This window comes from Panthera tigris, chromosome C2 (genome assembly GCF_018350195.1).
Source record: "Panthera tigris isolate Pti1 chromosome C2, P.tigris_Pti1_mat1.1, whole genome shotgun sequence".
NCBI classification, from domain to species: Eukaryota; Metazoa; Chordata; class Mammalia; order Carnivora; family Felidae; genus Panthera; species Panthera tigris.
The window spans coordinates 97,751,759-97,776,691 of NC_056668.1; the positions used below are offsets into that span (position 1 = coordinate 97,751,759).

Consider the following 24,933-nt stretch of genomic DNA (forward strand, 5'->3'; position numbering starts at 1 on the left):
AGCAAATTGAAGATGGTATATTATTTTTACTATACTTTGAATAAAATTTTAGAAAGCAAACACCATGGAAAAATGATTTCTTTTTATTTATATAGAGGGGAAATGATGATTAAAACTCCCTGTCTGATCTTTAGAACAAATGTTTACTGGCAAAATAGATCACACCTGGGACTGTATCTACCAAGACCAGACTTTTAGAATGAAAACTGGGGGAAGTGTAGAAGACTATTCAAACTTTTTGATATAGTAAAGAAAATAAAGATAAACATATTTAAAGATATGTACAGGGGCACCTGGGTGGCTCAGTTGGTTAAGCATCTGACTTTGGATCAGGTCATGATCTCACGGCTCATGAGTTTGAGCCCCCTGTCCAGCTCTGTGTTGACAGCTCAGAGCCTGGGGCCTACTTCAGATTCTGTGTCTCTGTCTCTTTCTCTCTCTGCCCGTCCTCTGCTTGTGCGTGCGCTCTCTCTCTCTCTCTCTCTCTCTCTCTCTCTGTATCTCTCTCTGTCTCAAAAATAAATAAACATTAAAAAATTTAAAAAATATGTGCATATTTCCAAGTTTCATGGGCATATAAATAAAACTATATTCCCTCAAGTATCCATATATAAAATATTCCTACCTACATATCATGTGCAGGATCCTATGACTTTACCCAACCTCCATAGCTAGTCACCTGGTTTTTTGCCTGGAAATTGATCAAGAGACATTTTAGGATAAATTAGAAGGACTCTGTGATATATATGAATAACTGGTAAAACCAATTTGGTGCTCTTAAAATAGGGATGACAGAAGAAGTAAATTGTATAAGAAAGAGAATGAATTCTATTTTAAATATGTAAAATTATATACTCATATTAATGTCCAACCTACAGTTAGTGGAAAGTGATACTGAAATTTGATAGAGTTCAAATATGCATGTATTCTACTTTTCTTGTTGATTTATAAATAACATCTTTGTTTCTTTCAATCATGATGGAAGTGGCAAAAAAGAACATTTAAACCAAACGATGGTTCCCCTTTTCCAAGTAAGTAATAAATCAAGCCAATATACATAGCTAATATAGCTTTGTTTTAAGATGGTCTTATTATCAGGCCAAAAGTTGATGCAACCATCTCCCAGCATGAAGTGTGTCATATTTTCAAGACTAAACCAAAGATTGTTGAGATAATTGTGAATTATATAATTTATAGTTATTTTGTTTTTGATATTATAAATCATCAGAATAAAAAAAACATGTAGTTATGAGAATAGTTTTCTATAAAGTGCATGCATAAATTATTTTCAAGGACTAACTGTGAGAATAGTTTTCTATAAAATACATGCATAAGTTATTTCAAGGTTTATTTGTGAAGCTATTCAAAGCAGTTAACACAGGTAACCTAAGAGTTGTATGTATGCAAATTGTATGTTACATATAGTAAGTCTTTAATGTAGTTAGAATTCAGTTTAGATCTTAATTTTTCTGCTGACTGTAAGGAATACAGTTAAATTTTATGGGAGGCATTCGTAATGGGGAGTATGTAAAAGTACCATGTTAAAAAATATATAAATATCTGTTAACTAAGTTTGATCTAAAGATAAAACCCATAATAGTGAAATCTGTGGATACCTATCTTTCTCTGTTTTATTGAGTATATCCTTAGTAGTAGAATGGCCAGGTCGTATAACAACTGGAAAGTCTACATATAACATTGTAAGAAACTGCTAAATTGTTTTTAAAAGTGTCTGTACCATTTTAAAATCACACCAGTGATGTATAAGAGTTCAGTTATTCCACATCTTTGCCAACACTTGTTTTTGTCTTTTTTATTTTAAACATCTTACTGGATATGATATGGTATCTCCTCATGGTGGAGACTTATTTTTACCTGATAACTAATGATGTCTGGCAATCTTTTTATATGCTTATTGGCCATTTGTATATCTTTGTTGGAGAGATGTCTGTTCAAATATATGTTAGCCATTGTGTCATCTTCTCATTGTATCTTCTCATTGTATTTCACTGTAAACAGGGAGAGAGCTCTCTGAGGTCCCTTTATAAGGGTACTAATCCCATTCATGAGGGTCTATCCCCATGGCCTAGTTACTTCCTAAAAGCTATATTTGGGGATTAGGATTTCAACATATGCATTGGGACACAATCGTTCAGTCCGTTGTAGTAGCCTTTTAGTTCAGTAATTGAATGTGTTCATACTGAAATTATTATATTTAGGAGATTTATCTATTCTCATCCTATTTATTTAGTTATTTAGTTATTTATATCAGCATGGGCTCATGGATATTTTCTATTTGAGATTATAATCCAATACTACTTTATTTTGTGGCTTAAATTCTTCCAGATTGGCTTTGGGAACTCTCTTAGTTGAATTATTTATTCCTTTGATATAACTCCATCATTGTGGGAATCTTTTAAGCACTTCTTTACTTTCCGTTACTACAGGATACTTCAGATTCATCTTTTGTATTTTCTGTTAAGTCTTAGAACCAGCCATTTCTCTAAGGAAACCTAATTTTTCTTATTGAAAAATGGTATTGGAAACAGGGTCTGGGCACTAGAGTTGCTCATTGTTTTTGGGTTGTAATAGCCTCTAGGCTCTCACAGTTAACAGAGCAAAGAAATATGTATGTCTATACTAACCCAATATCTATAAATATTTCTGTATTTATCTTAGGGCAAATGTGATTTGATATTAACGTGTTCAACTCTAATCCATTATTGCTTACATCATTATAGCCTCTACCTCTTGCTTATTTGTAAATTCCTACTCCCAACAATGAGAAACTATCCATTTACTTAATTTAATTCTAGTGTAAAAGTATGGCAGCATTTGAATTGTTAACCTATACACCATTGGGAGACAACTTTACTAGAATACAATGCTTATGTAGGTTTCTTTTGCATTTATATCTTAATTATGTCAATATCTTATTCCTCTCCATGTTCAGTGGTGTTATGCATTTTAATATCATTGGATTGTTTTTCCAGTTTCTGTATTCTATTATGGGATTTCCCTAATCTCTGAAATGATTTAAAAAATCTGTATACATCAAGATTCACTCTTCATGCTGTAAAGGTATGGGTTTTGACAAATGTGTAGTATTATGTATTCACCATTATAGCTTCATGTTTATCTAGTCATCTATTGAAGGACTTTTGGGTTTCTTTTAGTTTGGGACAATTATGAATAGAACTGCTATGAACTTTCACATTTTGATTTTGGTATGGACATCAGTTTTCAAATCAGTTGGCTAAATCTCTGGTGGTATGACTGCTTGATTATTTGATAAGACTATTTCCCAAAGTGGCTATTCGGTTTTGCATTCTCAATAACAGCAAATGAGATTTTCTGTTGCTATATTTCCTCAGCAGCAATTGGTATTGTCAGGTGTTTTGTTTTTTGTATTTTAGCCATTGTAATAGGTGTATAGGATATCTCATTTCAATTTGAAATTTCCTAGTGACAAATGATGTTGAGCATCTTTTAATATTCTTATTTGACATCTGTATATCTTCTTTGTGGGATGCTGTTTATATCCTATGCTCATTTTTTTAAATTGAGTTGTATAATTAGTAAGGATTTTTAGAGTTCTCTATCAAATATATGTTTTTCAGGTATTTTCTTCCCTGCTTTTTGGTCTGTGTTTTGCATCTCAGAACAGTGTCTGTCACAGAGCAGAAATGTTTAATTTAAATAAGATGTATTTTATCACAATTTCTTTCATGGATCATGTTTTTGGTGTGTCATCGAAACCACAGATCACCTAGATTTTCTTGTATATTTAGTCTTGTTATTTTATAGTTTTGTGCTCCACACTTAGATATATGATCCATTGCTAATTAATTTTTATGAAATGTATAAGATCTCTATCCAGGTTTATTTTTTAGTAAGTAGATATCTAATTCTTTGTTCCAGCACCATTTGTTGAAAAAAAAAGTCCTTTATCAATTGAATTATATTTATTATTTTGTCAAAAATCCAGTGACTATATGTGTGTGAGTCTATTTCTGGGTTTTAATCCTTTTTTTTTTTCATTGAGTTATATGTTTATTCTTGCACTAATACATTCTCTTTTGATTGTCATAGCTTTATACGTAGTAAGACCTGAAATCAGGTATGAATTCTCCAGCTTTCTTCTCCTTCTTCATATTGTGTTGGCTATTCTATGTCCTTTGATTTTCCATACACACACACAATCATTTTGAACACCCAAGAAGTCGATCTGAGGACTGAGAAAACAAAAATTACAACTAGAGGTGAAAAAACCACCACATCATGGAACGGAGGAGCTGTGGAGAGTTTATTCTGGGGAGAGAAGAGCTGTGGGTGCTGCGATAAGGAGGGATCCCTGATTGTGGAGAGAGGAGAAAGAGAGAAAGAAAGAGTAGGAAAGAGTGAAAGTGCACACAGGAAATTTCACAAGAAAAACTCTTCTGCAAAGCCATTGGCTGGGAAAAGGAGAGAGGCTGAATACTGCAACTTTTTATAAAAAGCGAGTTCAGAGTCTGAAATTTTGGCCAGTGTCACTCTTGGCAGGCTTAGTGGTACTCCAGTGGGGAAGGAGGGGGAGGGAGGGACCCTGGAGTGGGCAGCTGTGGTCTGAGGATCCCCTGGGTCACACAGAGAGAAGTGGTTCCCCTGCTTGGAGTGTATGTGGGAGGAGTTGCATTGATTTTCCAGGGGCACAAGACCAGGGAGGGGGTGGCTCCCATTGAGCTGCCCCATTCACTAACATAGGAATGGGGATGCTGGCTGAGGTCTGGAAGCCTTGGTGCTGGCTTTCTGTTGCGCTGTAAAAATCTGAGCCACACGTGGTGGCACAATGAATTTCTGGGAAAAGCTGGCACTGACCACAGCGCAGCAAGACCCTCACCCAGAGGATCAGTGCAAGTCTGTGCCATGTGGAATTCTAAAATTCTAAAATTTGGAGTTTTGGAACCCAGCCATGCCCCTGACATAAAATACAGGAGTGCTGTGCCGCTTGGCATTCAGATATCTCAGATACAGGCAGGGTGAAGGCAGGGATCTAACAGAAGCTGGACCCACAAGACAGGTGATTGTTCTTCTGTGACAATTTCCTGAAGAGTGGTGGGTGTGAGCTTCCACTCTGGGGACAAGAGAGCCGGGGACACCATCCCGCCCATGCCCATCAGCACTGACTGCCCTCAGTGAGCAACAGCATCACCAAGTGGAGGCTGGAGCTGCTTTCTCCAATCCCCGCCCCACTGTGTCCTGCAGGTGCTTCTCCACTGGGGTAAGTCTGTCTGAGAATCAGCACAGCAGGGCCCAGCTCCAGAAGACCAGCACAGACCCCTCAGAAGTACCAAGTCTATTGATCATAGAGTTTCCCAGAAAAACAAAAGCTAAAGGAGTTCATGGGAGCTAAACCAGCCCTGCAAGAAATATTAAAGGGGACTCTGGAGAAAAAAAAGACAAAAAGCGACAAAGACTGGAAACAGAGAACATTACCAGAAGCACCAAGGCGCTAAATTAATATCTATCAATAATCTGAGTGCAAATGGACTGAATGCTCCAATCAAAAGACATAGAGTATAAAAATGGATAAACAAGAATATCCGTCTGTATACTACCTACGAGAGATTCATTTTAGACCTAAAGACACCTGCAGACTGAAATTAAAAGGATAGAGGACCATCTTTCATGCTAATGGACATCAAAAGAAAGAGTGATGTTGAACATTTTTTCGTGTGTTGGTTGGCCATCTGGATGTCTTCTTGGGAGAAGTGTCTTTTCATGTCTTTTGCCCATTTCTTCACTGGATTATTTGTGTTTTGGGTGTTGAGTTTGATAACTTCTTTATAGATTTTGGATACTAACCCTTTATCAGGGAAATACAAATCAAAACCACAATGAGATACCACCTCACACCTGTCAGAATGGCTAACATTAACAACTCAGGTGACAATAGATGTTGGCAAGGATGCAGAGAAAGAGGATCTCTTTTGCATTGCTGGTGGGAATGCAAGCTGGTGCAGCCACTCTGCAGTGGAAAACAGTATGGAGGTTCCTCAAAAAATTAAAAATAGAACTACCCTAGGACCCAGCAATTGCACTACTAGGTATTTATCCAAGGGATACAGGTATGCTGTTTCGAAGGGATACATGCACCCCTATGTTTATAGCAGCACTATCAACAATAGCCAAAGTATGGAAAGAGCCCAAATGTCCATCGATGGATGAATGGATAAAGAAGATGTGGTCTATATCTATATCTGTATCCACAATGGAGTATTACTCGTCAATCAAAAAGAATGAAATCTTGCCATTTGCAACGATGTGAACGGAACTAGAGGGTATTATGTTAAGCAAAATTAGTCAGAGAAAGACAAATATCATATGACTTCACTCATATGAGGGCTTTAAGACACATAACAGATGAATGTAAGGTAAGAGAAGCAAAAATAATATAAAAACAGTGAAGGGGACAAAACATAAGAGATTCTTAAATATGGAGAACAAACAGAGAGTTACTGAAGGGGTTGTGTGAGGGGGGATGGGCTAAATGGGTAAGGAGAATTAGGGAATCTACTCCTGAAATCATTGTTGCACTATATGCTAACTAATTTAGATGCAAATTTAAAAAATACAATTAAAAAAAAGAAAGCCAGAGTAGCCATACTTATATCAGATAAACTAGATTTTAAAGCAAAGACTGTAACAATAGATGAAGAAGGGGACTGCATCAAAATTAAGGGGTCTATCCATCAAGAAGATCTAACAATTTTAACTATGTCACCAACTTAGGAGCAGCCAAATATATAAATCAATTAGCAAAAATAAAGAAACTCATTGATGATAATATAACAATAGTAGAAGAATTCAACATCCACTTACAGATAGATCATCCAAGCAGAAAATCAACAAGGAAACAATGGCTTTGAATGACACACTAGACTGGATGGGCTTAACATATAAGCAGAATATTTCATCCTAAAGCAGCAGAATACACATTCATTTCAAGTACACATGGAACATTCTCCAGAATAGATCACATACTGGGTCACAAATCAGCTCTCAACAAGTACAAAAAGATTCAGATCATACCATGAATATTTTCTCTCTTTTTTTAATGTTTATTTATTTTTGAGAGAGGGAGAGAGAGAGCACATAAGCAGGGAAGGGGCAGAGAGAGGGAGACACAGAATCTGAAGCAGGCTGCAGGCTCTGAGCTGTCAGCACAGAGCCCGATGTGGGGCTCAAACTCACTAACTGTGAGATCATGACCAGAGTAAAAGGCAGATGCTTAACAAATTGAGCCACCTAGGTGCCCCTATACCATGAATATTTTCTGACCACGATGCTATGAAACTTGAAGTCAACCACAAAAATATTTGGAAAGACCAAATACATAGAGGTTAAAGAACATCATACTGAAGAATAAATGGATTAACCAGTAACTTAAAGAAGAAATGAAAAAGTACACGGATGCAACATAAAATGAAAACATAATAATCCAAAATGTTTGGGATGCAGCAAAATCAGTCCTAAGAGGGAAGCATGTTGCAGTACAGGCCTACCTCAAAAAGCAAGAAAGTTCTCATGTATACAACCTAACCTTATACTGAAAGGAGCTAGAAAGAGAAAAAGCCTAAAGCCAGAAGAGGAACAGAAATAATAAAGATTGGAGCAGAAATAAAATAGAAACAAACAAACAAAAGCAGTAGAATAGATCAACAAAACCAGGAGCTAGTTCTTTAAAAGAATTAATAAAATTGATAAACCCCAGGCAGACTTATCAAAAAGAAAAAAGAAAGGACCCAAATTAATAAAATTATTAATGAAGGAGAGATCACAGCCAACACTACAGAAATGCAAATAATTAGAAATTATGAAAAATGATATGTCAACAAACTGGACAATCTGGAAGAAATGGACCAATTCCTAGAAATATACAAACTACCAAAAGTGAAACAGGATGAAACAGAAAATTTGAACAGACCCATAAGCTGCAACGAAATTTAATAAGTAATCAAAAAACTCCCAACATACTAAAATCCAGAGCTAGATGGCTTCTCAGGGGAATTCTACCAAACGTGTAAAGAAGAGTTAATACCTATTCTTCTAAAACTGTTCCAAAAAATATAAATGTAAGGTAGACTTCCAAACTTATTCTATGAGGCCAGCATTACCCTGATTACAAATCCAGACAAGACCCTACTAACAAGGAGAAACACAAGTCAATATCCCTGATGATCATGGATGCAAAAATATTCAACAAGATACTAGCAATGCAAATCCAAAAGTATGTTAAAAGAATTATTCACTATGATTAAGTGGGATTTATTCCTGGGCTTCAGGGATGGCTCAATTTTCACAAATCAATCAGTGTGATACACCACATAAATAAAAGAAAGGATAAGAACAATATAACTGAATAGATGCAGAAAAAGCAATTGACAAAAATACAGCATCCATTCTTGATAAAAACCTTCAACAAATTAGGAATAGAGGGAACATACTTCAACATCATAAAGGCCGTATACAAAAGACCCACAGCCAATATCATTATCAATGGGGAAAAACTAAGAGCTTTTGCGCTATGCTCAGGAACAAGACAGAGATGTCTAGTCTCACCATGGTTATTTAACACAGTACTTGAAGTCTTAGCCTCAGCAGTCATAAAACAAAACAAAAAATAAATAAAATAAAATGCATCCAAATTGGCAAGGAATACATCAAACTTTCATTATTTGCAGACAACATGATACTCTATGTAGAAAACCCAAAATACTCCACCAAAAAAAATTCTAGCATTCATGCATGAATTCAACAAAATTGCTGATATAAAATCAATGTACAGAAAACTGGTGCATTTCTATATACCAACAATGAAGCAGCAGAAAAAGAAATCAAGGAATTGATCTCACAGTGCACCAAAAACCATAAGATAACTAGGAATAAACCTAACCAAAGAGGTAAAAAATCTATCCTCTGAAAAATATAGAACGCTTATGAAGGAAACTGAAGAGGACACAAGGAAATGGAAGAACATTTCATGCTCATGGTTTGGATGAACAAACATCATTAAAATGTTTATATACCCAAAGCAATCTACACATTTAATTCAGTCCCTATAAAATATCACCAGCATTTTTCATAGAGCTGGAACAAATAATCCTGAAATTTGTATGGAACCACAAAAACTCTGAATAGCCAAAGTAAACCTGAAAAAGAAAAGCAAAGCTGGAGGTATAATTCCAGACTTCAAGCTGTATTACAAAGCTGTAGTCATCAAGACAGTATGGTACTATACAAAAATGGGCACGTAGATCAATGGAACAGAATAGAAAACCCAGAAATGGACCCACAGGTGTATGGCCAACTCATCTTCAACAAAGCAGGAGAGAATACCCAATGGAAATGACAACAACAGGCTCTTCAATAAATTGTGAATAGAAATTGGACTGCTTTCTTACACCATATGCCAAAATAAACTCAAAATTGATGAAAGACCTAAATGTGTATTACTCTCATCTTCAGAGTAATACAAATCAAAACCACCATGAGACACCACCTCACACCTGTTAGAATCACTAAAATTAACACAAGAAACAACAACTGAGAATGCCAAAAATAGGGAGCCCTCTTGCACTGTTGGTGGGAACGCAAACGGGTACTGCCACTTGGAAAACAGTACGGAGGTTCCTCAAAAAGTTAAAAACAGAACTACCCAATGATCCAGCAATTGCGCTACTAGGTATTTACCCGGATGATACAAAAATACAGATTTGAAGGGGTACATGTGCCCTGATGTTTACAGCTGTGTTATCATCAATAGCCAAACTACAGAGATAGCCCAAATGTCCATCGACTGATTAATGGATAAAGATGTGGTATATGGGGCGCCAGAGTGGCTCAGTCCATTAAGAGTCCGACTCTTGATACTGGTTCAGGTCATGATTTCATAGTTCATGAAATCAAGCCCCATATTGGGCTCTGCACTGACACCATGGAGCCTACTTGGGATTCTCCCTCCCTCTCTCTCTTCCCTTCCCTCTCTTCCCCTCCCTCCACCTCTCTCTCTTTTCCTCTAAATAAATAAACATTAGAAAATTAAGATGGTACACATACACACACACACACACATTCACACACAGTGGAATATTAGCCATCGAAAGGAATGAAATCTTGCCATTTACAACAATGTGGATGGAGCTAGAATGCTTTATGAGTCAGACAGAGAAATAAAAATACTGTATGATTTCACTCATATACATATATAGACAATCTTATTACCTATTTTCCTTTATAGTGCATAGAGTTATTTTCTTTCACTGTGTTTTCATAGTAGGTAGGACTAGTAAAACTGTGAAAGAAGGGCGAATTCTTGCTGTCTTCTTGAGCTGAGTTCAGGTTCTCCTGCCCTTGGATATCAAATCTCCTGGTTCTTGGGCCATTGGACTCAGACTTAAGTAAATGTTTGTTTTTCTGGTTCTTCAGATAGCTGATGGCATACCTCAACCTCCATAATCACCAGGAGCCAGTTCCCATATAAATCTTCTCATATGTCTATATAGATCCTACAAGTTCTATGTTTCTGGAGAACCCTGACTGATACACAATGTGTTTGTAAACAGAAGACTGAGACAGCTGGCAGGCCAGCTCTTCTATTTAATACATACATAACTAGGGAATTCATCTCTGGAAACATCTGGAAAGGTTTTTTTGGGGAATGGAGATATATATTCAAGGAATAGGAAATATATATGAAAAATCTGTCAAAATAATTAACTGTAAACATTTAAAACAGTAGAATTCTGATGATATGTACCAGATCATTATTGTGAATTCTTTCACCTTTTGGTGATGGCTTTTGGTGATGGGGACTGTGCCTTCATGCCCACAAATACACATAGGAGCAATTAATGCGGATTTTTGGTGGAGAGAAATTAATTTTTGCATTGGAAGGTTTGCAGTTATTTCCTGATGGACACTAAATTGAGATATGATCTCCGTGAAAAGCCCAGTTTGTTTACTTGGTAATTCCTATAATAGCTGAGGTAAGTACTTCTGTTCTGAGGTCTTTCCTCATTCAGCCTGGGAGATATGCCAGTGTCGCTCACCTCCACAGAAAGAGAATTAAGACACTTGAATTAGCAAAGGCCTATTTTGGTTCTGTTTCTGAAAAACAAACCAACATACAAACAAAAATCCCCCACAATGCATATGCACACATTTCACGCTACCTGCAGCCAGGGTTGTGCTGGCTCTTTTGTTGTCAGGCTTCATAGTCAACCAGTCACTCAGGATGTGGCACCCATGGTATCTCTAATGCAATAGGTGAAGACTGTGTGATAGGAGCAATTTTTATTGACCTCTCTAAGGCTTTTTCTTGAGCGAGCCATAAATTACCCCTAGAAAACTTCAGGGATTTGGGGCCTTGTAGTGACTGCATAAAGTGGTTTGCGTTAACTTGAGGAATTGTACAGGAAAGAAAGCCGTGTGAGCATAGATTCAGGGGAATTACAAATGGGACGCCTGAGGGCGTATTTTATTTTCTCTGCTTGACGATTATCTTACAGTCTAATGTGTTTTCTCCCCTGTGCACATGTATGCTGATGATATAGTATGATTTTACAGAACAACACTGATGCCCTGGGGTAGCCCCAGCAGCCGGTAGTCCAACTTACCGAGCTGTTTTTTCCTCCAGAAAGTTGATACAAATGAAACTTGATGCCAAAATCTTAGTCTTCTGTTTCACTTCAAGGTTTCATAAATTTAGTGTCTCATTAATGATTAACCACTGGGTAACATTTCAGAACAGGCTGAGTAAGCCTTATTTCTGGATCCTGACCTAGCCTTGCTTCAGATTTTTAAAAAGCACGCTTTTCTATGTTTTCAGTGCCTGTAAAGATGTCTGGATGGGAAAGGGCCCTATTACTTAAATGTGATCACATTAGCCTTTTTTTTTTTTTTTTTAAAGGGTGGAGAACGAATTGGCTCCATGCCAGTCTAGATATTTCTTGAGCAATTGCTGTCCCACTGCACCTGGTTTGACAGGTGTCTAAGTGTCTCTTAGAGCCTCTTAGGAGCTTGCATTATCCAGCAGCTGCAGAAGCTGATAAAGCCATTGTGAAGTGAAAATCTAGGATCCTCACAGGCAGAACGCTTTCTAACCTCAGCGGCTGGCATGAGCGTGCTGGTGCATTATCCCAAGCCAGAAGGGGAGGACCGAGCAATGTATTCACACCAAAATGTGCACTTGCAAATCTAGTCTCTGATCATTACTTTAATTATCATATTTTTAAATGGCACAATCTGGTACTCAACGGAGCAACTGAGACTGTAATTTTTCATAGAAGGAAGGTAAAATGTAGACATTTGAAATCATGGCATGATACATGGAATGGTTCATTTAAATAGTATTACTTTTTTTTTTCAAGTAGGAAACCTGAGGCTCAGGAAATTTCCATAATATTCCAAGGTCGTAGAGCTATTTTTAAGTAACTCATTTGATATCAGAGAGATAGCATTCTATCTGGTAGGAAACATATCTAACAAGAATATAAGACAAAGCATGAAATGGGACTGGGTTTGAATATTTTTTAAAACAGTGCCTAGTCAATTACCAATTATTTTTCTGTTGTTTTTTGAAAATATTGCATTCACTGTTAGCGTCAAGGCAGACCATCTTTTTTTTTTAATGTTTACTTATTTATTTAAATACAATTTATTGTCAAGTTGCTAACATACAGTGCATACAGTGTTCTCTTGGTTTTGGGGGTAGATTCTCATGATTCATCACTTATGTACACCATCCGGTGCTGAAATACGGCAGGGGAGAGGGGAAGACAGACCATCTTTGTCTTACTGATTTAAATGTAGTACAGTAAATAAGTATGGAAAATTCTGGCTCTTCATTGAAACTTAAGCTGCCTGCTGGTTTGTGTTGTATTTATCAAGCTCTGCTCAATTTTAAGGCTAAAGTTAATGGTAACAGAGATTATGTGTGTGTGTGTGTGTGTGTGTGTGTGAGAGAGAGAGAGAGAGAGAGAGAGAGAGTGAGAGGGAGAGAGAGAGAGTGAGTAAATAATCTGCTGGAAATAAAATTTTTGAGTCTAGAAGATTAGACATAAGAGCTTCTAAAACCTGAGCTAATAAGAGGGAATAGTTGTTTTAATTCATGCTATTTAGGTCATTATCTCTTATTTCCAATCTAGATCAAATTCCTATTTCCAAAAACAAAAAAATGACTGTTAAGACCACTTTCACCAAGATGATCAATACTACAGAAAGTGTTCTGTTCAGAAGTATTTTCATCAGAGAAAAAAAGAATCATCACTTCTGAAATTTCAGAAATCTGTCTGTTGCTGAGGACTGTATCTTGTAGAGAAGTTTAGCGTGTGTGTGTGTCGTATGCCCTGTTTTTCAAAAACATGGCATGATTGTCGGAGTATTTCCTGCAGTCAAGCCCAGTCCCACTTGAAAAGCAAGAAGGAAATGCTAAACAATAGAATGAAGGATACTTGTGGAAGATGTGTTTTTGCCTTCTCATGCTTCAGCCATCCCGTGATATTAGCCCTTCTCTCTCCTTTTCCTGTTTTAGGATTTTGGCCCTCTGAATTTTCAGCCTCCTTCCAATCCAGCTATAATTCTGGCTGTTTCTCAAATACTTCTCTCTGAATTGGCTGAAAATATTTCATTTGTCAGGAATTTCTTCTTATTCATGGGTTCTTATGGAAATCTCATCCTTTAAAAGATCTAGCACTTTCTGTTTGAAGGGTCTCGCAATTACACTGCACAGGAAAGTGTTTCCCATCATTTAAATCTTCATAGTTATTTATTTGCATTGATTACAAAGCAATTATATTGTCTGGTAAGATAATTTTCATATGTCTTATTTCTTCTATTAGATTGTGATTGTATTGAAGAATGGGCAGGGGGCTGTATATTTTTAACTCATGCAGAATTTTTTAACAATGCTTTACACATAGTGGCCACTCAAACCTCAAAGTAAATGACACTGATTCAACATGAAGATGTCATTCAACTTCAGACTCTGAAGACAGTAGCATTTTCTGACTTTATAAATATTAAAATCCTATATAGAATGCACATCAACTTCTGTGTTGTCACATTGTGATGGAGAATATATATTTGATCTTCGCTTATATTTGTAAAAAAATAAAAGTAACAAATTCTATCTTCCATAATGGCAAACAAACTTGGCATTGTCAGGGTATGATTTAATAGGTGATATCTCCAATTATAATTGCTACTTTATATTGTGAATGCCAATTTGAACTAAACTGTTGTTAATGTCAGCTAAAATATATGATAGTATCTAGAAAATCATAATGTTGAGCAATTAAGCCCTTAGAAGAGTCTAAGTTTATGTTTATAGTTTCCGTCTATATTTTTGTTGTTGTTAAGCTAAGATGCAGTGCAAAGATTATATTCATCCTTGAAGTACATGGGATTTCTAGAAGATTTTGGCAGCTCCAATTTGTCTTGTAAAATTTCAATGACAGCTAAGTGTTTTGATTTTGGTGGGTGACATGTTCCTGTAACTTCCTTTGAAATGTATCCAAAATGTTTTTTAGTGATCTTAGCATTTGTTGAAACTTTATATGTTTGGTATCTCTCTCTCTCTCTCTCTCTTTCTGTGTGTGTGTGTGTGTGTGTGTGTGTGTGTGTGTGTGTGTTCCCTTCTTCCTAGGGATTGTATTGGTCAACTGATCGAGTAGTTTATGTTCTTGGATCATATTGTTTGTTTTCTATAAGGTACCACATGGCCAGGTGGGGATTTGGGGACTGAATCTATTCCAATGGAATAGAACAAAGCTTAATGAGTTCTCCTAACAGTTGAACCACTGCCTTGAATATATTCACAGGTTACTCCACTTAAAAATTATGAACAGATATGTCTTATATTATGTTGTGTACCCTAGGAGTTCTTAAAAATATTTGACAGAGTGAATGAAAAAAATGGAAATAATGATAATAGTCATTCTTACAATTCTTACAAACCTATAAAGTAATAGTGAATCTTACAATTCTTACAATTCTTACAACCCTATAAAGTAATAATTAATCTGTAGCTACAAAGTGATTAAACTCTATGAGAATATAGGCTTGTTGGACTCTTAAAACATAGTGAAGAGTAAATGTATTTCTGAATGGATGTTTATCCTTCCAGTTTCAATCTAACCAGAATCTGAGGATGTTTCTTAGTATATATTTTCACTCATACGTGGATCCTGAGAAACTTAACAGAAGACCATGGGGGAGGAGAAGGGAAAAAAAAAAGGTACAGAGAGGGAGAGAGGCAAACCATAAGAGGCTCTTAAATACTGAGAACAAACTGAGGGTTGATGGGGGGTGGGGGAGAGGGGAAAGTGGGTGATGGGAATTGAGGGCACCTGTTGGGATGAGCACTGGGTGTTGTATGGAAACCAATTTGACAATAAATTATATTTAATATAAAAAATAAAATAAATTTACTTAAAAAAAACCCAAAAAACCCGAACGTTTTGGATGCACTTTGTTTGGGATTCTGGAAGTTGGAATGGATAGGTAGGTATATGGTGTAGTTTTTAATGTAGAGCTAGAATCCGGGATCAACACAGTGAGAAAAGTTATGTGAGAAGGGATAAAGATTGAGGGTTGGGATGATCATTCTTAAGGGTATAAAATTCTTTCAGTAGAGATTCATTACTCTAATGAACTACTTATATTGTGCTACAGAATGATTCACTCTCATGATACAGTATTTTCTTACACATCATATGTTCTTTCCCCATATTCCTCACCAAGACTCGTCTGTTACAATCAGCCAGTATCCCATGATTCGAATTTTCTTTAGCTTGTTATTTAGATCATTGTTGAACTCTATATTTTCATAATGTTTTCTGTCTCTATAAAAATGATTGAACATTCTGAAAGCTATGAAAATACATTAAGAAAAATTATGTTCCATCATATGGTTAATCTATTATATGGGTTAAATTGTGTCCCCTCCTCACCTTCAATTCATATGTCAAAGCTCTAACCTCCAGTACCTCAGAATGTGACCTTGTTTGGAAATAGGATCTTTACAAAGTAATCAGGGTAGAATGAGGTCATCAGAATGGGCCTTAATTAAACATGACTAGTGTCATAAGGGGGGAATTTGGAGACAGACACTCCTACAAAGAGAATGTCATGTAAACATAGTCATCTAGAAGCCAAGGAGAGCATCCCTGAACAGATCTTCCTCTCACACCCCTTAGAAGAAATCAACTTTGCCAACATCTTGATTTCAAACTTCCAGCCTCTAGAACTGTGAGAGAACCAATTTGTGTTTTGAAGCCGCTCACTTTATGGTGTCTTGTTATGATGTCTGAGTTAACTAATACACATACTGTTAATATATTTTGGTGTACTTCCTTTGAGTCTATTTGTATACACACCCCATGAGCACATACACACACATACACAAAATTTTACGTCCTGCTACCTTTATTAACATTATATATCACCATTTCCATGTCATTTAAATAGCATTTCATATTATGATTTTCATCTAAAATGTGAAAGGGTCTTTGTAGGGTTGACTATAGAACGGTGCCACTACCCCTCCAAATTCCTATCTTTGGATTGGAAACGAAGTTTAAGAAAGTCTTTCTGGGACTCACTCCTACTTTGTACCCATAAATGGATTACTGTGTCCATCCTATCTCAATTCCTCTACATGGACTGGCCATGATCATACCTCTTAGGTGTATACAGCATCCAGTTGACTTTATAGAATGTGCTACCCATAAAGTGGCTCAGGGCCCCACTGTTTCTCAGGATCCTTCTAGGACTCCATGCTTGCTTTAGTACTCTGCTATCTGCTTTGAATTATTTAACAGGTTCTGAACAAGGATCCCTGCATTTTTACTTTCCATGGGGAAGCACAGATAATGTAGTCAGTCTGCCCATTTCCCTATCCTAGTATTCTAGCATCCACCGTGTTCTACCTACTGTGGAATTCTCAAGTTCCACTTCATTATTCCTCATTGTTATTGGCTTCCCTGAGCTTCCTAGGGTTTTCTTCTTTAGAGAATGCTTCAGAAATTCCTATATTGGGTGACTTATTTTGAATAATTTTTTTTCTGTCCCAGGATTGGCATCTGCCTTGTTCTAGTTTTCATATTCGGATTTCATAAAATGCTATCATAGATATGTTTGTATTAATTTAGCTGTCATAATAGGAGAGGAGACATAGACATAATGTTTGGATAATGAATTTAGAGAAGCAGGTGATTGCTCATCCTTACTCCCATTATGCTGAGAATGGTTGACCTTTGAAATTTTTGTAATCCAAGGAAGTATTGTAAATTGGAAATACAGGTTGTCCCTGCTAGAATGTTTCCAGCTACAAGTACTAGAAAATCTAACTAACAATGGCATGTTTATGCACTTTCTATGACTCACAAGAACTAGTCCATTTATGTTCTTACATGATAATAAAAGTACAGGTAAGAAATATCCAAGGTTGGTTAACTTAGCAGTTCAAGGACCTCATCCAGGATGCAGGTGCTGGCCCTACTCATAGACCACCCCCTGACTTGTTCAGCATGTCAGTGAGCTTTCCCTCATAGTTACCTGATAGGTGCAACACTTCTAGGAATCACGTACCAACCTGATGATTTATATATGGGAACATGTTCCTCCTCTGCATTTCATTTTCTTAACCAGTAAACCTTTCCAAAAAGTTACACAGAATTTTGCTCAGTGTCCATTGACCAGAGTTGGGTTGAATGCCCATGACTCAACTACTCACAAGGTAAATGAAGTCCCTGTGATTGGCATAGGCCAAATTCTTGTCCTGGGTCGTGGGAGTCCTTGAACTCTATAAGGTCATGAGTACTTGATAGCAGAAGAGAGTTTGAGTCTGTTAGGGAGAAAATTGGCAAAAAAAAAGTTTATATATATAAGTAGGGGCCATAAAAGGAACAGAAGTCTCTCTCTCTCTCTCTCAGTCTCTCTCTCTCTCTCTCTCTCTCTATATATATATATATATACACACACACACATATAGTCACCTATATCTACATTATATGTATACCTATGTGTGTGTATACATATATATTTCCAGTGAGTGTATACATATATATTTCCAGTGAGTTTTTTTCACCCCCTCCATTAAAATGACTAAACTATTTTAGAGTTGACATGGTGGATTAGAGCACACAGTCTTGTAATCATATAGTGAATAAACAGCTGGCAGTGTGTGGGATGTTCATACTTATTTCTGGATGTGATTCCTGTCCTGAGGCACTACTAATGCACTGGGTAATGGTTGCTGAATGGCCGTTCATCCAAAGGAACAAATAATATGTGAATCTGCCTGGGGACACAACCAGCTAAAATTGGTTGGAGTCATGCAATATGCATCGAGCTTGGTCAAGGGAGGAAGTTGGTCATAAGCTCAGGCAGAGTGTAATTGGCTCAGGACAAAAGAATGGATAACTCTAGGTCATGGTAAAGGATCTGGATAATATCCCCAACTCAGCCGATGTTTGTTCATTCTTAGCCAGTGTGCATTATCTGACAGATACTTCCTTTGTTGACACGATGTAGTGGTCCCATTGGTGGTGTAACAAGATGATCCTATAATAAAAATAAAATAAAAATAACAAAGGAAAAAAAATGAGAATGGTGAGAGCAAGGGGAACTTCAGGTGCCAGGAATTTTATTTTCTAGGTGTGCATTTTAATGCAAGCGCTGGGATGCATTATGATCCCCTAGTGGCAGGAAACTAGGATGTCCACACTAGCTGACAAAATGTGAGGACTGTAAGATACCTTAATTAAAGTCAGAAGCAAGATTTACAATCAGGAATTTATGAGAATTGGGGTGACAAGAAGTCTCTCTATTTCTGTCTTTATATCTGGCTCTCCCTTTTTCAAAACCACAGGGTAGGAACAGAAAGTATTATTAAAAAGAAAAATGTCTAATTGCAATACATTCATGACATACTAACATGCATAAATTTCTACGGTAGGTGATGAATACTTTGTGAGGGAATATTGCTAGTCAGTAGTCAGTGAAATAGGTTTAAATATTAGGCCTTTGAGCAAAGTATGTAGAAAATGCCCCTTTTCCTATTGTGAATATAATAACTATAATACAGAAGGCCCTCCTTTCGGTGGTGTGGGAGGCAGCGGCTTGGGTAGCAATTTTACCTTCTGACTTGGTTCTAATTCCTGTACTGTATTTTAGGGCCAACTAGCCAACTGAGCAAACATTATTAAACTTCCTTGAAATAGGGGACATACGAGGAACAGAAGTGTTTAAACCTTGGCGTAAGGTTTGCCAAGACAGTAGAGTGGAGAACGTAGAGCAGTAGAGCAAAAGTATCACTCACCCCCGAGGCTAGCCTTTTCTGGGATCCTCACTGAGACTGTATGATAAATCACCCACATGACACTAACTGTTTCTGCTGATGATTCTCTGGAAAATAATGTGCCTATGATGTTGATGTTATTATATGTATCAGAAATTATTGTCAATTCTGGTTTTAGAATGAGCTGTTGCCAGTGGCTGATAATTTGTTGCCAATATCAGATGTGTGATCTATGAGAATTTAGTTTTAGCTTTCTGCGCGATTGCATTCTTTACCTTGTTTGTTATCTTTCTGTGAGTGCAGAGATCATACCTTAATCCTGTATTTGTTTATTCTTTTGTATACTCCACCTAATTCAGAAAAGATTTAAGAAAGCTAACATAATCTTTTTTTTTTAATTTTTTTTAACGTTTTATTTATTTTTGAGACAGAGAGAGACAGAGCATGAACAGGGGAGGGCCAGCGAGAGGGAGACACAGAATCTGAAACAGGCTCCAGGCTCTGAGCTGTCAGCACAGAGCCCGACGCGGGGCTTGAACTCATGGACCGCGAGATCATGATCTGAGCCGAAGTCGGCCGCCCAACCCACTGAGCCACCCAGGCGCCCCAAGAAAGCTAACATAATCTTAAAAAGGGGAGTGGTGCGGTGTGTGTGGCTCATTGCTTAAGAGTCCAACTCTTGATTTCAGCTCAGGTCATGATCTTGCATTTTGTGAGTTTGAACCCCCTGTTGGGGCTCCATGCTGACAGTGCAGAGCCTGTGTGGGATTCTCTCTCTCTGTCTCCGCCCCTCCCTTGCCCTCTCTCTCTCTCTCTCACAAAATAAATAAGCTTAAAAAAGAAGAAAAAAAGCTAACATAATAGGTTTACCTAATCCAAATACTACACCTTCTTTCTTATGACTTAGGTTTGTGATTTTTCAGAAAAGTAAAATATGTCATATCACTTACTGGAAATTTTTTCATTTCTTTTCCATTTTTTTTTAGATTGTACATTTTCTAATTTTGGGGTTTGTACTGTTTTGTAAAAGCAACAGATAAAATATTAATGTTTACACAACATCAGTCAAAGAGGTTGTAGGTCAGCTGTTCACACGTTTTTAAAGAAGAATTTGCCTGAAGTTATGGGAAAACTAGAAATTTTCAAAAATGAGACTGTGCATTTTCCACATTGTGGGAAAACGAAGAAGGCTGCGATGGTGGTAATTCTTTGTACATGCTTCTGTTTATGCTCTGATCATACCACACTGCAATGGTCTGTTTATATAGATGCTTACTCTAGTGGTCTGTGAGCTGAGGGAGGGTCATTATGATATTAATTGTGTATTACAGAAGTCCTAATCATGGAATCACAGTGCCTGAGGTCGTTTAATAAGCATATATTGGGTGAATGAAAAAGCGAAGGGAGACCATTTTTCTTTTCGGTCCCCAGGAGGAGAGGCATTCACTAGAAAGGAACCATCTCCTTTAGCGGACACCCACAGCCTGAAGCTAGAGGCTGAGATGATGATAGAATGGTCTTTGCCTAGAGTATTTCCCACTGCAGTGAAGCAGAGCTTGTGGGCCTGTGGGGGCCTCCTTATCATACTCCATACGCCAGACTCCTGGGTAGTTTACCCCTGACTTTCAGTCCAAAGAGGATGCTCAATTGGGAGTGAAGCTGAGACTTGGTTCTACTTTATCCACTGGCTGCCCAGACCGCTCAGTGTGTTGTAACAACTGTCACAGGCAGCAGCTATTTTGTTGAACTTGCTCTCAGTGCTCTGCCAGCATTTACATTGCAACCCAAAGTCATAGTCCCACACTCTGTTCTCATAAGAGAAATCCCTCAGGTAAAGGGCCCAATTAAATACACATGGGTCTGCCTTCTGCCAAAGGACAATCAAATACCACTTCCTTCACATTTGCTTAAGGACAAGAGTATTTCAGTTTCAAAAGAAATTTTGTTCTAAAATAAAATATGGCACCTATGAAATCATGTAAGATGTAATTTAAGGAAAACCAGCTCAGTATTATAACAGGATTTTCTTATCAAGCTCTCTCCAGATGCTGCAGCTGTCACTTAGGCCATGCCAGTGTCTGGTGTCATGCCAGTTTGATGCAAGTTGGTTCCACTTGTCACCCCTTCAATTTCCCGGCTGCCTCGATTTTAAAGGGCATATTAGCATTATCATAGCAATCTTAAAGATGTGTCTTGGCTTGACTTTAAGCCCGTTTTGTTTCTAAGTCACAAAGTATAATGAAATACCGCTGAGATAAAAAGGATTTTATTGTCTATATATGACATCAAATGCTCTAATCTCTGACCAAAGAAATTGAAGGTTTATAAAAAGGTTGTTCTGTGAGACATGCTGCAGAGAAGCATCAAAGAGAATGAGAGGTGCTTTAGAACATGCTGGTTTAAATAACCGATACGAGAGTGCTTTCTCTTACACGTTTTCTTTTTTTATTGAAGTATAAATGACATAAAGTATCCTATTTTCAGGTGTTCATCATAGTGATTCAACATTTTTATATATTACAAAATGATTCCCGTGATAACTCTAGTTACCATCTGTCACCATAAAAAGTTATTACAATACTATTGATTATATTTCCCTCTGCTGTATATCACATTCCCATGACTTATTTATTTTATAACTGGATGTTTCTACCTCTTAATCCCTTTACCTCTTGCTTTCACCCCTGACCTCTCCCCATCTGGCAACCTACAGTTCATTTGTTGTTTGTATGAGTCTGTTTCTATTCTGTTTTGTTTGTTCGTTTGGTGTTTAGACTGCACGTATAGGTGAAATGCTATGATATTTGTCTTTCTTAGTCTGATTTATCTCACTTAGCATCATACCCCCCCAGGTCCATCCATGTTGTTGCAAATGGCAAGATTTCATTCTTTTTTATGGCTGAGTAGTATTCCAATGTGTGTGTGTATGTCTTCACATGAAGACACTTAGGTTGTCTTAAGATATCACATGGTGGGCACTCAGGTTGCTTCCATATGTCAGCCATTGTAAATAATGCTGCAATGAACATAAGGGTGTGTATGTCTCTTAAAATTGGCATTTTGTTTTCTTTGGATAAATACATAGAAGTAGAGTGCTGGACTATGTGGTATCTCTGTTTTTAATTTTTTGAGCAATCTCCGTACTGTTTTTCATAGTGGCTACACCAACTTATATTGCCACTAACAGGGTACGATGGTTCCCTTTTCTCCATATCCTGGCCAACACTTGGTATTTTTTGTCTTTTTAATTATAGCCAGTCTTACAGGTGTGTGTGCAGTGGTATCTCATTTTGGTTTTGGTTTGCATTTCCTGATGATTGGTGAGATTGAATATCTTCATGTGCCTGTTAGCCATCTGTATGGCTTCTTTGGAGAAATAAAATTTGCCCATTTTTAATTCAGGTTGTTTGTTAAGTTATATAGGTTCTTTATATATTTTTTATATGAACTCCTTATTGGCTGAATGATTTGCAAATATCTTCTTCCATTCAGTAGGTTGCTTTTTTCATTTTGTTGCCGGGTTTCTTTGCTGTGCAAAAGCTTTTAGTTTGATGTCATCCCATATGTTTATTTAAGTTTTTGTTGCTCTTGCTTGAGAAGACTGGTCCAAAAAATAGTGCTAAGACTGATGTCAAAGAACATACTGCCTATATTTTCTTTTAGGAGTTTTATTGTTTCTGGTTTTACATTTAAGTCTTTAATACATTTTACATTTATTTTATCTGTGGTGTAAGATAGTTGTCCAGTTTCATTCTTTTGCATGTAGCTTTCCAGTTTTCTCACTACCATTTATTAAAGATACTGTTTATCCCCCTTGTATATTCTTGCCTCCTCTGTCATAGATTAATTAACCATATATGAGTGGGTTTATTTCTGGGTTCCCTACCCTGTTCCATTGATCTCTGTGTCTGTTTTCATGTTCGTACCATACTGTTTTGATTGCTGTAGCTTGGTAGTATAGTTTGAAATCAGGGAGTGTGAAACCTGCAGTTTTGTTCTTTTTCAGAATTACTCTGGCAATTAGGGGTCCTTTGTTTCATACAAATTCTAGGATTTTTGTTCTAATTTTGTGAAAAATGCCATTGGTGTTCTGGTGGGGATGGAGTTGAATCTGTAGATTGCTTTAAGTACTGTAAAAATTTTGACAGTATTCTTTGAATCCATGAGCACGGTGTATCTTCTGTTTACTTGTTTCTTCTTCGATGTCAGCAAATTGGCCAACGTGGGGCTCAAACTCATGAACCATGAGATCATGACCTGAGCCAAAGTGGAATGCTTCACCCAGGCGCCCCCCCCCACCTTTAATATGTTCTTAAATTCAGTTTGCTAGTATTTTGTGGAGGATTTTTGCATCTTTGTTCATCAGGGATATTGGCCTGTACTTTTCTTGTTTGTGGTATTTTTGTTTGGTTTTGGTAGCAAGGTAATGCTGGCCTTGTAAAGCAGTTGGGAAGCATTTTTTCTTCCTAAAAGTTTTTGGAATAATTTTAGAAAACTAGGCACTAACTCTTTTTTAAATGTTTGGTAGAATTTACCTGTGAAGCTCTCTGGCTCTAAACTTTTGCTTTTGAGGAGTTTTAAAATTACTGATTCAACTTTTTTACTTATGTTCCATGTATTCAGATTTTCTATGTCTTCATGTTTCACTCTTGGAAGATTGTGTTTCTCAGGATTTATCCGTTTCTTCTAGGTTTTCCAATTTTTTGGTGGATAATTGTCCATAATAGTATCTTATGATCCTTTGTATTTCTGTGGTGTCAGTTGTAATTTCTCTTTAAATTTGTCCCTTGAACATTTTGAAAAGCCCCATGCCTATCACATAAAAGAAATGTATTTTTTTTAATTTTTATTTTGTAATATTTATTTATTTTTGAGAGAGAGAGTGCGAGTTGGGGAGGAACAGAGAGAGAGAGACACAGAATCTGAAGCAGGCTCCAGGCTCTGAGCCGTCAGCACAAAATCCAACTCAGGGCAGAAACTCACGAACAGTGAGATCATGACCTGAGCCAAAGTTGGATGCTTAACCAACTGAGCCACCCAGGTGCCCCTAAAAGAAATAGTTTTTAAGAGTGAAGAACTGTGTGACAAAGTAGTAAAATCTGAAAATGTTTCCCTCAGCATCTTCGGGTCTCTTGGGTTGGGATTTTGTATTTTTTTAAAGGTAGGATCCATGGCCAATGTGGGGCTTGAACTCATGACCCTGAGATCAAGAGTCACATGCTCCACCCACTGAACCCTCCAGGCCCCCCTGAATGTTGTGTTGCTACCTTAAAATGGCACTATTAAACTTAAATTTTGTGTTAGATGCTCTTGCTTTAAGATGAATGGAAGTCTCAGACTGTTAGTTGCTAACAATATCACTGACACCTTCCAGTCATCACTAAGTAATCTGTGTACAATTTAAATATAAAAACTATCAAGGTTGTTTCAACCTGTGGCATGTATCTTTTCTTAATTATTTTTTTTATTAGAGTATAGTTGATATACAATGTTACATTAGTTTCAGGTACAAAATAGAGATTCTGCTTCTTTAGAGTCACCAAAGCTGCCGGCCCCGCCCCCCGAGATCCTGCTTCTTTAAACAGGCACCA

General features: G+C 37.1%; 1 long non-coding RNA gene across 1 annotated transcript in view; it reads left to right on the forward strand.

The window, feature by feature from the left end:
• The window catches only part of LOC122230646, a 42,324-nt gene that overhangs the window by 11,008 nt on the left and 6,383 nt on the right, over positions 1–24,933 (forward strand). The window contains exon 2 of the long non-coding RNA XR_006207666.1: positions 986–1,031. This is a non-coding gene — a long non-coding RNA (uncharacterized LOC122230646). The remainder of the gene's footprint in view (positions 1–985; positions 1,032–24,933) is intronic.